The sequence below is a fragment of the Pundamilia nyererei genome, unplaced genomic scaffold (assembly GCF_000239375.1).
Source record: "Pundamilia nyererei isolate P.nyererei 1_Seehausen unplaced genomic scaffold, PunNye1.0 scaffold00204, whole genome shotgun sequence".
Lineage (NCBI taxonomy): Eukaryota > Metazoa > Chordata > Actinopteri > Cichliformes > Cichlidae > Pundamilia > Pundamilia nyererei.
Genome location: NW_005187605.1, coordinates 192,741 through 211,625, shown reverse-complemented (window position 1 = coordinate 211,625; position 18,885 = coordinate 192,741). Strand labels below are relative to the sequence as shown.

The following is an 18,885-nucleotide window of genomic DNA, read 5'->3' as shown; positions in this document are numbered from 1 at the left end:
TTGAGGTTTTGTGCCTGACTGTCATGGCAGTAAGTCCGCCTAATTTCCTATTCAGACCACAAGAAGTTGAACTCTGGGAACATGCACACGCAGCACGTGCCCCTGTGGAAACGTTTTCATGTCAAACGTTCCATTCTGGTCACTCGCCCCAGTGACGACAGACCTAGAGGTATCTTCCTTCACACACACACACAAAAGCAGGAAAGGGGAAAAGCTATCAGACAAATGTCTAAAAAATCTGATTACAGAGAGAAATGCCTTTATGCCTCTATGTGGAATTGTACTAATTAAAGAGTAATGCATGGTGCTGGACGCTGTATACACTGAGATGCTTTTGACTGACAGATAATGTGCCACAGGGCTGTTTTTACAGAAAAGGGTGCTCAGTGGACTTTTTGCTTCTTTTTTAAAACATATACGTATAAAATATGGGAAAACACACAAACTCCTACTGTTAAAATGGCCAAATAATCATGTAAACACAGAAGGAAACTCTAAGTGCCTTACAGTTTTACATATGAAGACATTTTCTGGCAGAGAAAAAGCGCTAGTGGAGAAAACACAACTAGCATCCTGTAACATTAAAAATCTGCTGATGAGCACCTTCACAATGATTTTGTCTTCAATCACAAATCAGTTTTCTGAGCCTGTTGGATCTTCCCATTCTTTGGGTTATCTCACGGAAAGTGGGAAAGGTGTGGGCAGGTGTAGCTAATTTTACTAGACCTAGCAAGAAAGCACTTTTATGACTTACTCATAAAATACCAAATAACCTATAAACCAACAAAAACTCTAATTGACTTACAGTTTTTTGAATGAAAACGCTCTCTGGAAGAGGAATTCCACAAACAACTCCTTCTAACCTTATTTATTTTCTCCATTAACATTCTCAAAGCAGCCATCATATCTATCGCTTGCTCTTTCTTGGCCTGAAACCAATAAAGGTAAATGGTAAATGGACTGGTTCTAATGTAGCACGCTTCTACTCTGGTAGAGCACTCAAAGCACTTTACTTTACTAACATGCCTCATTCACCCATTCATAGAAGAGACCTACTCTACCTCCTGAGCTACAGCGATACCTATGCCTATATCATAACCTCACTTCATAACTCTTTCCCACAGCTTCATGGTATGGCTCATGAATGTATTGTTTTGTAGTTACTACAACTCTCCATATCACCCTGGATCTTGAAAACTGGTACGAGTACACAGTACCATTTCTAAAACATCCTCTCACTCTCCAAGAGTGTGCTATACAATCTGTTCCAAAACCCCCGCTCACTTCCGTCTTCTCCATACCTCTGCAGATATGTAGTTGGGACTACAATCTTCATCCTCTTCTTTCTCCAACTAGCCAACAATAAATTGGCCAGTTGAATTTGACAACATAAATAAAGACATAAATAAAAGGGAGGAAGTATTGCAATTATACAAATGAGTTAGCAACTGCATGACCCGTTTTTGACCTCTGGTTTATGAAGAAACTGATTTTGCTTTAAACCATGTTTGAAAATGAGGAATCACAGCCTGGGGTTCTGGTCTTTTGTGCAAGACATCTGAGGACAAAATACTTGTCAATCACCTATTCTATACTTTTTTAAAGTCTATTAGAAATATCTGATACAAACAAATGCATACTGAGCATACACCACAAATAAGGGAAGTGAAAACTGTGAGCTGCCTTTGCAAGAAATCGTTGCATTAAGGTTGTTTGTGGCCTTTGTTGTGACTGAGTTGTAATAATGATTTGACTGGGGTGGTCAAAGCACACAGTAAGATGTGACAGCTGTTCTTGTTGTTGAAGTATGTCAGTCTAGTCTGGTCCAAATGATATATAGTTATGATACTTTCACTAAACACTTCTCAGTTAGTTTTGCAGGATCATGATCTGTCTTCCAAGAATAATGTTTTCAGATGTAGCTGCAAGGTTCAAGGCCATGTGAACGTGATGTTTGCACCCTAGAATTCAATTCACTTGCAGTCGGAGGAAAATGCAATGATAACACAACACAATGATGCAGCATAACACACGTGTCTGCGCGCACACACACACACACACACACACACACACACACACACACACACACACACACACACACACACACACACACACCACAAAATAGCAGTTTGTGGCAGAAGTTTGATTAGATGCACAGATGGATGTAAAAGGTTTCTTCCCTTCTACTTAGCTTAAATGTGTCAGTCACGTCTATTTTATAATATTACTGGTATTACTGCATTCTTCTCTAACGTTAGCAAATGATTATTCTGCTAATATACTACCAGCCAAAAGGTTTTTAAGGCCTGTTTAAGGCTTCCTGCATCATTCTTTCCTCCGTCACACACATCAATTGTAATCTGTTCAGTAGGTCTCATGATTGTTATGGAGAAACACAGCTAAGTTGAGTAACGTTTAGCCCCTGAAGAGAAAAATCACATTTGCATAGAAAATCAGTGAAGTGAAAAGGGAAAAACAGCAGAATGTGTGAGTCAGCTTCAGCTTGATTGTATCACATGACAGGTTTTGGTTTGGGGGATTTAAGAAGGTGGGATTGTAATGTGTGACAGTGTGCTATAATGTGCTCTATAAAGTGTTCCCCTTTCTCTCAGTGTCTCAGCAGACTAACTAACATGCAGTGTGGGTGGAAGGAAGGAGACGGACTAAGTTATGATTAGACTGAGCCCTAGTGGCAGATGCATGTTTTTTCCTATAATAAAAAACATACTGTTCCAGAGAACACTATGATATCAGTGCACTCCAGCATTTCATGTGAAACTAGCCTCTTTCCTCTTTAGCTGAGTCTCAAACCATGAAGGAGATGGGGAAATATCATCCATTAAGTCCTAGTTTTAAAACATTCAATTCAGTCCTATTTCAATTACATTTCATTATATAATGCCAGTTCATAACAACACAACAGTAACCTAGGTGACTTTATATTGTAAGATCTCTATTTTAGCAGGACGGCAGCTCCAGAGAAAGCAGAATCAGGATCAGGGAGGGGCAGTAATCTGCTACAACTGGTTAGGAGTAAGGGAAAAGAGGAGAGAGCAGAGAGAGATGGGACAAAAGGCAAACTATAGGAGGAAGGGCCAGTTTATTAATTGCTCCACTACTATATTTAGACAGAGAGTGAAAAGAGGTAAGTGAAGAAGAAATGCTCTGCATCGTGAGAAGCCTAAGCCTATTGAGGCATAACTAGTGCATGGTTCAGGATCACTAGTTATGACTAGTTATATATACAAGGGAATCAAGCATCTCTGATTTGTTGCCTTCTTTCTATCTAAAACCGCACACGTTCTCACGCCCCATCTTATCTTAATTAAACACCTCATTCTACCACATCACCCAAATTCAGTCATTTGCTCTCAGACTGCTGGCTTACTAGTAGTTCTTAGGGTTCTTAGGGAGACCGAGCCTTGAGTTTTGAGGCCCTTCTTCTGTGCAACCAGCTCCCAGTTTAAATTTGGGAAATAGACACCCTGTCTACTTTCAACATTAGGCTTGAAAGTAGGCAGGGTGCCCTAACCATAAGCTCTATGTGCTTTATCCTTTTTTGATAAAGCACATAGTTAAGGTTAAGTTCCTTAACTCACTATGTGTTTATACACCAGTCTGCATTTAATCACCTCCACAGTTTATCCCGTCTTCTCCCATCAACCCCAAACGGTTGTAGCAGATGCAACCTCCCTAAACTTGGCTCTGCTGGTGGTTACTTCCCGTTAAAAGGCAGTTTTTCTTTCCCACTGTCGCTAAGTGCTAGCTAAAATGGGATTGTTGAGGTTTCCTCTGTATGATTGTAGAGTCTTTATCTTCCCAAAAAAGGCTTAAGACTATTGTGACTGTGTAAAGGTGACTGTTGTTGTGATGTGGTGTTATATAAATAAAACTATAATGAATTGAATTGAATAAAAAACATGTCAAATTCAGTCAGTAATGGTGCCAAAACTGTACAAGGGAGGCATGGGCAATTTTTATAGTATTAAAGCTCTCTGGAATTTACCTTTAAAGTTATCATAACAATTGTCAAGAATATGGAATCAGCCCCACAGGCATGTTCATTAACACCTGCTACAAGTCTGAAAGGAGGCATAGTAGAAAGGCTTTCCCTACAGCTTAGTGTAGGAAGATCATGTCTAATAGGCATTGAGTTGTTGTTTTCTTTCTTTTTATAAAAAATTGTGACCAAGGATGTAAACAACATGACTGTGTCTGAATCCATGTGAGTCTGCACACTGTGGCGTCTTGTAATAAATAAGACTAGTCTCAACTGCTGCTACTACAGTCTAACAGCATTATCTACTGAGGCAGTACACTCAGAGGGAAACTAACATGAAAGCTGTATCACTGTACACAATTAGTGGGGAGCACTCGAGACAGATGACTGTAATCACACTGAGGATAAACACAGTTTTAATTGGAATTATTAAATTAGGCAAAGCGACGGATGCCCCTGGAACTGTTCAAGGTGGCAAATGTCAGCAAGAAGTGTGATGATGATGTTGAGGTAAGTAGAAGCTTCTAATCCAGAGTATGACTATGTCATTAGATAGTCATACTGAGTAAAGTACAAATTAAAATTGCATTCAGTTCTCCTGGAACTCGCAACACTCATCCACATATAATGTCGTTGAATACAACATGCTGATTATTATTGTTATTATTTTAAGAAAGGCTTCACTTCCTTAAATGAAACAGTTTACTTCTCTTTACCCTCATAGCAATAGAGTTTCACTGTCTTAGAAGAGCACATCCATCTATCTGATTTTTAAATACTTCAATTTCTATCTATATCATAGTTAATTGAAGTAAAGGGCAGGGAGGCTGTACACACATTATATTTCAAACGTGATCTATCTGACTGAAACTGTAGATGTTTAACGTTTCCAACCTTTTGTCCTGTTTTGTCCTATTATCATCATTGGAAAATTTTATATAAGATTTTATATAGCTTTTAGAATCTGTTTTAGTTTTGGTGTCACATTAATGGAGTGCCAACCAGGTGCAGTTAGAGTGGATCTAGGATAACACTACAAGCTAGGTTTGGGTCTCAGTTTCAGACCAAGGCAGATGGCTAGTCTCTTTCAAGCTCCAGAGTGGTCAACCTGCGCACCACTTGAACCACTTCAACACTTCACACATGGATCCTGAAATACTTTGAACTATACAAGCTCAACAGAACCCTAAGAGCCTTCATTGGGAATTAAATGGGGATAAGGAGAACAACCCTAGAGGCCAACTTCAAGCCAGTTGCACAAGTTACCAAGGAGTGCTCTTTTCCTACTGAACCCCCTTGGCCAGATCATTAGCATGACTGGCTATGGATACTGCCTCCTCTACATGGATGACATCAAGCCAGGAGTGAACAATACATCAATTTTGCTGATCATTCAATGCTGAATGGGAAGAACAACACCTATGCCCTGCCAGTCATCAGATACCTTGCTGGGATAATAGGGCGGTAAAAGCCACTGACATCAAGACAAGAAAGTTCCTCACCTGGTGGGTTTCATCTCAAGTCCAAGACCCTTGCCAAGGGCTGGTGAGTATCAGAACCACTACCCAGAATGAAACATAAAAGATCAATGAATACATCAGGAAGATGGCCACAACCAATCATGTGCTTAGTGAATACTTCACGCAGCACAAACCGGGTGATGAATAGAAGCAAGAAGAGGAACCATCGTAGAAGGACAGGCCCCTGCATGGCATGTATGACCAGAAGATAGATGAAGTGGCTGATATTGAAAAATCGTACCAATGACTGGACAAAGCTGGACTGAGGCTGCTACTGAGACAATCTAGCACATAACAACAGGGTGCAAGATGGTAGCAGGCAGGGCATGGAACTCTATAACCAAGCGGCTGACATAGTAGGTCCCAAGGTCCAAATCGGATATGACCCAAAAGATGGTGTTTATATGTATTAAAAAAATCGAGCCACAATCTCGCTGTTCACAACCCACAGAAATGCTGAGATTTTCCTCCAATTTAAATCTTTTTATGAAAGCAAAGGGGCTTAATTAGGATCTCACTACAACAAAGTATGTTGCAGGTCTGCCCTGCGATGTCCAGGGTGTACCTGCGATGAAAGTAAATAAGTGGTCATGGATGAATAGATGAAAAAGTACGCATGATGAGGTTAGAGAGAGCAATTGATCATCTAAAATAAAAGACTCCGCATCTGACCAACTGGACTTCTGTGTGGAAGTGCCTGAAATAAACATTTAAAGTGAGTAATAAGAATAAGATAAGAAGAAGTGCACCAGAAAGGAAACTCCGTGCTCTTTCATACAAATTCCAAATCTCTGGGATTGAACGATTAGGTAAAGACTATAGTTCCAATATGAGCCACATGAGGCCAATTTATTTTGGCTTTAACAGATAGCTTCCCCCTATGTGACATCACAATGTGCTTGTCCATCCAAAAACTCGGACTTGAAGGCTGCAATTTGTGTAGTAGTTAAAACACATATTCAACATGCTCCCTTGATCACAATGATCTGTGTTACTTATGTTCTAACTTCAGTAGGGCTAATCTATGAATTGATAAAACTCTCTGACCTCTATGGCTCATAAGCCTGTTGCATAACCCGTTGAATGCCATTAAATGGTAAATGGTAAATGGCCTGTATTTGTATAGCGCTTTACTAGTCCCTAAGGACCCCAAAGCGCTTTACATATCCAGTCATCCACCTATTCACACACACATTAACACACATTAAATTCCAGAAATAGTTCAAGAAAAAATACAAATTTAAAATTACTCATTCCGTCTTTGAGCTGTTAGTGTCACAGACAAAACATGCTATCTTATGTACTCACAGTAGTGTCTAAACATTTTTAATTGCACTCTCAGTATTCAGCCAACACTGTTAAATCACAAGGTTGATAGCTTTGCAAGCAAACTGCAACACAGGAAGGAACTGAGCATTTAAATGCAAATCCAATTTTTCTTCACACCTTCAAGAAAGATGGATGATTTTAAACAGAACATCCTCTGCATTTTTCATTTGAACACCAACATAAAATCATCCCAGAAGTGAATTGCTTCTATTAAGACTATGAATTGAGATTCTTGCCAAACTGTTTTTTGGGGGCTTTCCACTCTTACCACAGAAAGTTCACAAACATCCATGCCTGAGGCTTTTCATTCTCCATGGTACTGATAAAGCGAACGGCTTTTTATAAGGTCACTAGGCTGCTGATATCGATCCTGAGATAATATATGCAAGACATCCATGTCTGAGACATTCTGCTGATACATACAAATGCTGAGGTATGTGGAAGCGTAATCAGAAAGAAAGACACTTTGCCCTGCTTCCTCACACCTCAGATGTTTCAAAAAGTTGTTTGTGAAATGAATTGATACAACCAAGACAAAAACTATGGTATTTTACAAAAATAATAATAATGTGTAATTGTGTAACTCTATTAGCAGTGTCCTCCTGAAATGTGCCAACAACATTGAGATTAAAATCCTCATCTCTGCCCTAAATGCTCTCTGGTCGCTATGGTAACACGTAAATATGTCTTTCAAAATAAGACACACAACTACAACACGGGAAAAGACCCAGGGAAACCGAGTTAACGATAAATACCCCGAAAACCATAAATTTCACACCTGATCATCAACTCTTGCGCCGTGGCACCAAACGACTCAGTCACTGAACTAGACTACATCTGCTAGACTACTGATTTCATTTTCTGGGCTGAGGATGAACCTACTTTGTATCCTTCCATTAAACGTCCTCAACAGCTCTTCATCCCAACCCAAGCTCTGCGTCCTCTTGAAGTGTTCTTGCTGTTGAAACTGATTATAGACTACAGACCATAAACCTGCATCAGTCTGCAAACAGCCTCACTAACACCATGACTCTTATCTCTCAGTTTTGGAAAGGTCCTGACAGTGACCTTAGCCACATCACTGAAAAAAACAGACCTTTAAAAGGCCAATAATGTGGAGCCCGAGCTGAATGGAAATCATCAAAGACAATGAGAAGAATCTGATAAGAAGGTCAGCATCTAAATAGAAAGTGCACCGACATCGAGAAAATATTATGAGTGAAAGCTTGAAACATTTGTCTGCTGCATAAAGGCATCTAAACTGATGGTTAACAGTGTTAGCCACATGTTTTCTAACCATATTCTAGACTCTTCTTCAAACACTCTGTGACATTTTGGTTTTATATCACATAAGAATCAAGAAGCTATTTATAGTTGTATTCCACTACAATTGGTCTCGAAAAATCTGCTGAACAAAGTCGTGTAAAGCAACAGAGAATATTATCCAGAGTTATGGCTGCATTTCACCAAAATACAGCAACTTTCACTGAACCAAACACCTGCATAAGAGTTTACTTACTTCTTCTGTCATCTTTTCATTCAACACAAAGACAGAAAAACAGATAATATTCATAACAATAAAGTGGTGCCAGTTGGCATTACCTCAGAAAGGCATCAGCATACATCCAGTCATCTTGTTATTCCACTCTTTGCTCTGACAACTTTGTCAAGTCTCTCACTGTGTGTTACCAACAGAATCTGAGCCTATCAATGTTTGTGGGAGGTGAGTATGACTGAGCAAGTGAGCTATGCGTAAGTGTGTGTGCGTGTGACAGTTGTGTATGTGTTTGTGTGATGGCATGCTAGAATATTTTTGGACTCTGCCTGCTTAAATGCAGCTTGCATGAATCATGACTTCCCACATAGTAGGTCAGTGAGTGGGGTGAGTCATATTGCTGTCTTATATGGTAACACACTGCACATGTGATAGCAGCGCTGGGGTTATCTATAGACTCAGCTTACTGCCTCAAATGTCTGAAGCAGAGCTGCTGCGTCTCAAACCTAATCCCATGTCTAATCTTTTCTTTTATTGTCAACATTTCAGAATTCTAGTTTTGAGCAATTGCCAAGTATTTTGGTGTGACTCTGACCCACTTTGGTTTCCAGAGGCACAGCTTTATCCTTAAATCTGACGACTGCACAACAAGCACAACAGTTGCCACAGAGCATATACTGTATATGCACTAAATCTAGAAAGAATATTGCATCTTATGACGATGACAAGGTACACCTGCGCACCCAAAAAATCTGCTTGTCTTAACCTCTTCCTGTGTAATTGAGAAAAACAACAAGGGAACAAGTTTGCAGACTGCTTGCAAGTAACTGATGATGGAATAAAACACCCAAAAAGTGCAGAAAAGAAAAGCAGCCTGTGAGAGATTGGATTAGAGCATGTGCAGAGCTTTCCAACATACATTTTGAGAAGGAACAGATGCACTAATTATGCCAGTGATTGTCAGGAAAAGTGATTGCCCAGAACCAGCCTGTGTTCTGTATTACTAAATAAGCCCAGAAGAACAGATAGAGTGAACAGAAGTGGACGGGCTACATGATACAATAAATTCTATGCGTGCACAAAGAGAAAAAATTCAACTGTCAGGTTCACAAAGACTCATGCGCAAAACCCTCATGGAAATAAAAGCAAGTGGAAAGTCTCCCCACAGGAAAGAGTTGACACAGATGCTTCGCCCACGTCAAAACCTTCAAAAGCCATGGCTGGATGCATGTGGATGTGTATGTGGGCGTGTGTACATGTGTGAGTGGGCTAGAGGGCACAAGCATGCTGAGATAGCAGAGAAAAAGCATTTTTTCACACATTGCTCTCGCATGTGTGACATCTCGAGCTTTAAGAATACACATAAGTGATGTTTTATAAATGTTAAGCACGGGGAAAAATGTGCAAAACTATAGCGGTACAATGCAAATATCCAGCTGAGATCTGAGGGGTGAAGAAATGAAAGACACCATGTTAATCATGTGACTGATCACTAATATCCTGCTCAGTGAGCACAAAGAAATGTCCGACATTGCTAAAAAGGAGCTGGACACCATATTCTTCCTTGATTATCTACTTTGTGTCATCATCTTGCTTTTGCAATTTCTGAGTACTCAGAAAAGACCACAGGTAAGCGTGGGAGTAGGCCCCACTCAACTGTTGATCATCCATTCACTCAGTTCATTCGTTTCACAATGCATTTTGCAGGTTTTGTATTCATCCAAATTCTTGTCCAGAGCATTAATTAAACGCATTAGAATTCTGACTTCTTTCAGTCCAGTCCATTTAGGGTCTTGCAGAAATAAATTGCTGTGTTTCAAAAGCAATCTTTAAAGCAGGTAATAAAAATGAAGGCCATCCTTTAGCATCTCTGCTCTGATGTCCAGCAGCTCCATAAGACAATTCTGCTTATTCCAGTGATCTGATCTTGTGTCACTAGTTTTTATGCCAACAGAAATATGATGCACATTACTGCAGTGATGTAACTGAGGTGTTAAGACTAACTGGTCTGAATTGTCCACATTAGGAGGCTGCAGAGATTTTGGACTTGTGCACATCAATCAGGAAGCCCTCAATTTTGAGTTTTGTAATAACTGTTTATCTTTTTTTCTTCTTTTTCAAAATTGTCAGAAGTCAAAACCCAAATTGAAAGTAAAACTAAGTTCATTGTACAGCAAGACTTATATAAACAATAAAAGGTCCAACACAGCTAGCCTCCATATGTTTGGAAAAAGTCATATTTGTGTCACATGAAGACATTACACCTCAGACTGTCTTTCCACAATTCAAAGTGACATTTCAGACAGAACAATAGTCTGGAGATTCTTATTATCTTGTGCTTACTTCTTTGCCTTTGACACGCCTACTTCTATGTTATTGGGGTGATCCCTACAAATCTGCTGAACAACCACTGCTGTCAGTTTTCTCTGCCTGCAGTAAAGTCAGTGTAGGGGGAGGCTGTGTAACATTCACACACCCACCCGGCGATTGGCCATACCAGGTTAGATGACCTCTGCAGTTTTGTGTGGGAGAGCTAATTTGGGAGGTGATGTTATCCTGAAAACATATGCACACAAACACACGTGTGCACACGCGCCTTCATGTGCACAAGCACCTTCATGTGCACACACACAAATAAAATTACCACAATACCGCTTACACACAGCTTCTCTGTTGTTAGAGGAGATTCCTTTTTTCTCAGTATGTCTACACAAGAGGTTCATTTTGACTTGGACAGCAAACCACCACTTTTGGTTAGTAAACTAGCTACTTTTTCTAATACTTGTGGTGATAAATAGGTTCACGGACGCACGTCTGAAAGTTGACTTCTTTGATTTTCTTTAGTGGGCTGTGTGCAGACCGATATATTGCGTTTCCTTTACCTTTGCGTTTCCATCTCTGATGTTGATTTTAGATTTTTTTAATCACACGAGTCATGAAAAATGGAATTGGAATTCATTTTCTTGAACAAAAGGAAATGGTACCTTTTGGATAGATCCTGGATTCACTAAACTACTTGATTAAGTTTAGGATTCGATCATTGTTTAGCATAGCAACTCCCCCATATTCTTGGTGCTCTGAAAAGCAGCTGCAGTGGGAAAACAAGAACTTAAAAGCAAAGATTTATTACAAATGTATTTGTGAGTAGTATAAAAAAGTAGAAGAAAAAAAAAACATTTTCCCTAAAATTTATAAAATAATGCTTTGTTGTATGGAAATGTACTTTTTACACTGGATCTTTTCAGTGTTATATGAAAATGAAAAAAACTGGATACTTGGCTGTGATAAAAATACGTGTAAATACCTCTGTGGGAAACTCTTGACGCACTCACTAGTGCTTTTCCTTTTTGTTTTCACTTTTGAATGTTAACACGACTCCGCCTGAGTAATCACCATGTGCTGATAGTAGTCTGTCAGAAAACATACTGTGATATTGATGCCACTGCACTGAGTGCAAATGCATTGTAATATATTATAGTATCAATCAGACTGTAGCGCTCACAGCCACTATAGTGCTGCGAAAGTATACTTTTCTCAGTCTTCATATGCAGCATGTATCTGTGGTTTCTGTAACCGCTGATCATATTTCACAGCAATCAGTGATGCTTGGCTGTCTCAAACATATGCAAGATATTGCAGGTTTCACACAAAGCAATCATTAGTCAGCTGATTTGAACGAGTTAAGCTAAGGCATCTCTAAACATGACTGTAAAGTGATGCTGTTGCAGAATGACTCAAAATCTAGCACTGTACTACTTTAGCCTGTGCATACCAAGTAAAAACTAGTAGATACCACTAACAATACAGTATATCCATCTATATATATATATATATATATATATATTTATATATGCATTTAGGCAAGTGCAGAGGTGTAACATAGTTCAGCCAGAACTGTCAAAATACGCCAACTCAAGTCCCAATTCCCTCACATCTAATGCTATGGCACAGACTGAAAGGTTATGGTTTGAAGTGTGCGCAGATGTGACACAGAGTGCGGTTTAGTGGCTTTTGGGCAGCAGTATCGATGACTCATACTGAGAAGAGAAAGCAGTGCTTATTGATTAGACCCCTTTGCACAACCAAGCACCACAAGTCACAGTGGAAATAGTCACAGGCTGGAGGAACTGTATCTCCAGCCTACTGTGCGTGTGTGTGATGTTTGAGGTGTTATTTGGTTTTCATCATTTGGTTATGAAATGAAAAAGGGAGATATTGGCAACACTGAGTTATAGATATATCTCTAAATCATGGAAATAAACATAGCCCGTGTTTGTGCAGTTGTGCCTGTGATGTTGTCTGTTTGATAGAGACATTTGCACATTTCAGATCGTTCGTAACAAACAGGAGGTAAAGCAGTGGCCTCAGTCATACACCCGTTCCAGAGCAATTAGTGTGTTGGTACCAAACCTGTGATTTATCTGCACAGAGGTGGTCCAGCTGTGTCATGGTGCCATTAGAGCAATCTGTTCAAGCACACTGTAGCAATCTGACTGCTAATATTTGCTGTGCACTTTCACATTATGTTAGTACACAGTGTGGGTATAGAACTGACTGCTACTGTGCACTTTTTCATACAATCGCATAGCATTCAATAAAAAAAAGCCTCTTTGATAAGACATTGAAAAAATGTCAACGTAATCACAATCTATTATCTGAAACAATCTATACAAATAATTATGAATTAATTATGAATTAATGAACCACACAAATTATTAGAAAGTAACAGACTACTGTGTGATTTCAGCTGACACAGTTTTTGTTTCTAATTTTGTTTATATGAAATGACATATTGAAAGCTTTGTTTGAGCCCTTACAAAGACAGATGTGTGTCAAGTCATTGAATTTTCCACAGGTGGACAACAAGTTGTTGTAATATCTGACAGATGAACAAAGGAAACAGGAAGCGTCTGACCTCAGTTTTAAGTTTCATGGCAAAGGTTGCGAATACTTAAATACATGTCATATTTTCTAGTTTTTAAAAAACTAAATTTGCAAGGATTTCACTTTGTCATTATGGGGTATTGTGTAGAATTTTTTAATCCATTTTGGGATAAGGATGTAAAATGACAAAACCTGGAACAAGTGATGTGTGAGTTTTGGGATGCACTGTATGTGGCCTTATAGAAGCAGCAGCAGGCTAGATAACTTGGTTATAGTCTTTGCTCTGCAAAGATCTGTTTTAATCTCTATAACTATGAATTTCTGTTTCATTAAACAGGGCTTTGTAACAAGTTCAAGAAGAATCACAGGCTGCAAAAGCAGGCAGGTATATCACTTGGGCAGCACTTGAGTTCACTACAACAGTGTACGCTCTGTCCACAGCACAGGGGCTGATGGCATATAGGTTGCACAATAAGTGTGATTGATTTTTCCATCATGGCTTGAAATTACTAATCCAATAATTTGTTGAAAGAACCACATCCAGAGGAAACTGCAAAGCTGTGTGTTTTCACACATTGATCATCTTCTGCTGTAATTTTATATATGATGCACTTTTGTTCTCCAGTATAACATAATGCACCCATACAGCCCCAATGACTCTGCAGCTTGTGAGGGTAAATAAGCCAGTGCTATGTCATTTGTTAGTGTTAGTTTTATAGCTGAGAGCAGCAAGGCTGACTGATGAATATCATGTCAAGCTTTGAGTTCACATCTCCACCTGTCAACACATCCCTATAAAAACAAACACAAAACTATATAATAAAAGAAATATCTCCTGATACGAGAAAACACTTACTTTTCTGGCTGTAAATATTCCTTTCACTTTGATATTAATTAATATAATTAATGTATATATAATATTAATGCCATACTATATAGCATTTTGCATTGTTGGAATGGTGACTATAGTGTTTATAAACTAATGACCAATGGCTCTAAAATAGGTAGCCAGCTAAAGTTAGCTTCAATTAACTTTAACAATCATTTCAATTTCAATTCAATTCAGTTTTATTTATACAGCGCCAAATCACAACAACAGTCGCCTCGAAGTGCTTTATATTGTAAAGTAGACCCTACGATAATACATACAGAGAAAAACCCAACAATTATATGACCCCCTATGAGCAAGCACTTTGGTGACAGTGGGAAGGAAAAACTCCCTTTTAATAGGAAGAAACCTCCGGCAGAACCAGGCTCAGGGAGGGGCGGGGCCATCTGCTGGGAGATTTGTCGTCCTTATTAACTATTCTAGCTAAAAATACATAGAACTGCATTGCTTTGTATGCTTTCAACCAGTGTATGAGGTGCTATTTTCCAAAATATATAAGGTTTGTAAAACATCACCAAAGAGCTCTGGTAGGAATTCTGGTGTTTGTGGTGTTTAAAGTATTGCAGTGTGCGCTGCCACAAATGATAGTGAGGGTGATTTCAAGTGTGTTCACATATTTTTGTTGTCTTCTTTTAAGAGATAAGGGCTTAAACATATTCAGTTCAATGTAGTGTCCAGTACTGGAGGAGTTGTTTCCCCCTTTAGAATGTGCAGCTTTTAAGCTAACATCCTATAGTATTATGAAACCCACAAAGCTAGCTAGCTCGCATTTGTGGCTTCTGTGCAGATGTGCTGTGGCTGATTTGTGCAATATTCTGTTATATTGGTGCTTTTTCAGTCTGAGACAGTTCTGGGTTAAATGATTCATGATTTAAATTCACATTAAATGACACACATTACACATTAAGTCCACCAGCTTTACACTTAAATCTCTTAAGACTATTCTGTTTCTCAGTGGTCACTCACAAATACTGAAACGTACTGTCCTCCATCTTAAAGGTCACCTTCTGCTGCCACTCCCACTCAGCCTCAAGTCAAGTGCAGAGCAAACACTACACTGATTGATGGAGTAGGAAAGCTTTCCTCCCAGATCAGCCCCGTTGAACCTCTGGGGAAGAAAATGCAGACGCAAGCTGCTGCTATTTGTGGATGAGAGACAGCGCTGGCTAAAATGACATGTTGGACCACAGTCTGCGGGAGGAGGTTAGCTTTTCTAGTGGCACACAGTTCTTGGAAGGCATGATTGATGCACATCTCTGCTCGACCGTCTTAATCGTTTTAGCCTGTCTGTGGCTGTGTAGCCATAGTGTCCATGTAGCCACAGTGTCCATGGCCTGTGAGAAGGCCACTCTTAAGCTCCAAATGGGGCTAAATGGCCCTTCTTTATTCTGCTGCTGTTTCCTGACTGAGGTCAGCCTCTCTCCACACCACAAATTACTCCCTAAAAAGCTGGCAGACAGGGCTGTGCAGAAATTGCCATTTATTTGTTTATAGGTTGAACTGTGCACTAAGACCCCTATAGTAAAGGCTATTTTTAGCTGCCTAATCCTTCAATAGATTTATAATCACTCAGGCTTGGCCAAACAGCAAAAATAAACACAAATATGTAGACTGGGTTTGTAACTGACCTGTCATCGTTTTTGCGCTGCTGCTTTTATTCAAGAAAAAGACCCTTTGCATCATATAGACCTACTTATGAACTGCCAGATGTCAGCCTTATTGTGGAACCCGAGATAATTTCTGGGATATAAACCATGATTCTGAACAATAAGTAACTGGGAAGAGTAGCAGTGTTTGTAATGGAGAGTGCAGACTGTATAAGGTTTACAACTGTTTCATTTTCTCTCATTTTAAATGTATTTGTGATAGATGGAGGCAGTCGAAACCATCCAGTAAAAAACTTAAATACTACTGACTACTGATGCCTTGAGGCACAATGATTGAAATGTAAACTAGTGATGTCATCAGTCAACTCTTAAAGGGAACCCCGACTACTACTAAGTTACTCTAAATATGTTTGAAATGATCTCCACTACATACTTGAGAATAACTACAATTTTTTTTTGTTATTCATTAAATCTTTGTTGTTTAAAACTATTTTGGAGCCGTGGGAGTGGCCATGTTTTTTCGCACACAATGCATTCTGGGACGATGACGTGTTTTGGTTGTCGGCAGTATAGGTACTTTCGTTCAGATAACCGGTTTTGTTTTTATAGTGTAGCAACCGTATTAATTAACTTGCCTATTAGTGACCTGGTTACGACTTGGTAGACCAGCACTATCCGGTCTTTGAGTTTGACGTTATTAGCCATGTCTGGGCCCAAACTCCGCTGCAAAAGTCAAATGATCACTGCAGCATTACTGAGAGTTGAAAAACTGTCTAAATGTGTTCATTTGTAATAAAATGATCAGTGTGCCTGCTCTGCCAGGTGTAACAATTAAGTTTAACATCCAGGCATCCATGAAAACTGAATTTTTGACATTTAACTGAGTTAGAAGTTAGCAGGGAGTTACCTCATTTGCTTCCATCTAAATATAATATACCATGTTCTGACTGAGAGATTTATTAAACAAATTAAAACGTACAGCTCTGCTATCACTTCCAACATAAATGACGACAGGAAAGTAAACAGCAGCGACGTTTGTAGGGTTACTGAAGTTGGGCTAGCTGGTATATAATGATGTGCTACGTGACCGCTAGTGCGACAAGTTATGCTAGCATAACATAAACAATAAAGCTGGAGGACGAATGCTAACGAACGGAGGACTTTTTCCACTCGATAAAAGTTAATGTGAGCGTCCCCACATTAGGGGCAAATGCAATCGCATGGCAGGATGCTGTAAACGGACCAAACGTCAGTCAGGAGAACCACCGAGATAATCCATCCACAATACAAGGTTAGTCATTAATATACTGCTGCATGGCTGTAGTTACATCATAAGGGTTTAAAAACTGAGCTTTAAAATGATTCGCGGTAATAAAAACCATGAGAAGCCAACAGTGATCACTGACTGTTTTTAGGGGCTTGTTGAGATTAAATCGAACAAGATACAAAGCATTAAAACATGTTAAAAACACAAAAGTCTTATTAAATGCAGAACACTTTGGGCCCAGAAGCAGGATTCATAATGTTATCACTTAAAGACTGGATACCGGTCATGGAGGCTAACAAGGGCTGCCCAAAGAACATCTGGATTAAGACATACGGCTTCAAAAAGTTTTGGTGCTTTACAACAAACCTTCTCAGTCGTCGTTGCCATTGGCAAGCAGTAGCCGCATAGATACCAGTAGTTTTCCCTGACTCTCACGTCCTCGTTTGACGGATTGTTTTCATCTTCATCTAAACTAAGTACTGATTGACTATTTTCATTCTCTCTCTCGGATTAGTCTGGTTCAAACTGGAAAGGTTGAACAGAAGCCATTTCCAGTGCGCTGCTAACTGTGAACTGGATGCGGTGCAACCGTATGACCTCACTACCCAGAGTGCATTGAGAAGTAAATAACAATGGTGGTCTACTGGTAAATCGGTTTTATATAAAATGTGCTTAAAAGGAAAACATTTGGCGTATTTTAATACCACATATGTGTTATTGAAAGCACAGTACATATTTTAGCGCAAACATGTCTTAATAGCCGGTGTTCCCTTTAACCTTTTTCAGCCTAGGAGTCCCTACACCAGTCCAGACCAAAAAGTACTTTAATGCATCTGCAGGCCACTACCAAAACAGACATCTACACTAATGATCTACCCTTTTTTGGGTGGATGAGTAGGTCAGAAGAAAGAAGGCAGCTCAAGTTTCACTGGAACTCGAAAGAGGTCATTCATTGGTTTGTGCAGCACACTTTACGGCAAGGTGCCACTTTAAAATTACAAAACCAAACTGTTTGTTGAAGAGATTCTGCACTCAGTCGGTGATTCCAACTCTTCCAGTGTCTGATGGCGTCATTAATTTGCTTGTGTAACTTGTAGAAATGTCTCTCCTGCTTTGCACAAACTATATGAAACACATTTTCTCCTCTGTAATTGTAACTATTTATCTATGATCAGATATAGACTGTACAAACTTTTATTAGCATCCAGTTTTATCCCTAATTAGTCAGTGTCATCATTCACTGTCAGGAACATTAATCTGCTGGGTATGGTCTGAAAGGACATAACCATTTAAAATGTCCTTACAATGAAACTCCAAAGATACGAGTGTTGTACTGTTGTTTTTCAAGGATGAATGTGTGAGCAAAGTTTACTGTTCACATAGTTTAGCAGTTCCTCACTTGCTTTTTGAGGAATTTTCCACACCCCTCCAGACTATACCTGTCAGAGTAACAGCCCTGAGTGACTCAGAGTCTATTCAACAGCCCTCCACTGACTTCAGGTTATTTGAGGGAAGTGCTAATGTGACCTCAACAATAGCTGGAACATTCCATCTTAAATCATCAAATATTTAGAACATGCTTTGCTTGAAAATTTCAGATTTGTCAAAAAATGTTATATTACATAAGTTAAATTATTTATAAGTTTTGACACATGAAATTGTAGCTTCATATATAAAATACTTAAAAAAATGCTACTTCCACCCACTTTGAGAGCAAGTCATGATGCTACAAAAATTCAACATGAACATGAATACTCCTGGATTAAATATGATAACTTGTGCCTGATTCCTGCTTACCTACCTATAGCAGTCACTGCATTATGTTTATACTTGGCTGAGGGAATTCCTTAGTGTGTGTGTATCTATCTATCTATCTATCTATCTATCTATCTAT

At 39.2% G+C, this 18,885-nt stretch overlaps 1 protein-coding gene across 3 annotated transcripts in view; it reads right to left on the bottom strand.

Annotated features, from left to right (window-relative positions):
* bach2b (BTB and CNC homology 1, basic leucine zipper transcription factor 2b) overlaps nt 1-18,885 on the bottom strand; it is a 93,602-nt gene that overhangs the window by 34,908 nt on the left and 39,809 nt on the right. The window contains exon 1 of one of the 3 annotated variants that reach the window (XM_005747765.1): nt 8,452-8,546. The exons of the other annotated variants lie outside the window; for them this stretch is intronic. The gene's annotated coding sequence lies outside the window, so the exon portion shown is untranslated. Of the gene's footprint in view, nt 1-8,451; nt 8,547-18,885 lie in introns of those variants that run through there. 3 annotated transcript variants of the gene reach the window in all.